This window comes from Octodon degus, unplaced genomic scaffold (assembly GCF_000260255.1).
Source record: "Octodon degus isolate 3935 unplaced genomic scaffold, OctDeg1.0 scaffold00023, whole genome shotgun sequence".
Classification (NCBI taxonomy): domain Eukaryota; kingdom Metazoa; phylum Chordata; class Mammalia; order Rodentia; family Octodontidae; genus Octodon; species Octodon degus.
Window position 1 is genome coordinate 13,855,888 of NW_004524599.1, and position 241 is coordinate 13,856,128.

Here is a 241-nt window from a genome sequence, read left to right on the forward strand (position 1 = left end):
TCCATTGTGAACAAGGATAGTTTCCTGTCAGCAACTGAAAGGTGGAATGACCCTGAAATCCAGGCTGGGCTCATCTGAAACAGCCTGAATACATCTGGATCCAGGAAAAGCAGGTCAGTTTGGCTGGTCCAGAACAGTCTGTGCTTTGCAGCTGCAGAACTTAATCAGTTTTGCACAGAACTGATACGCGGAAATGTCTCCATTTGCTTTTATTTTTTACTTTGCTTTTTATCTTTTTGCT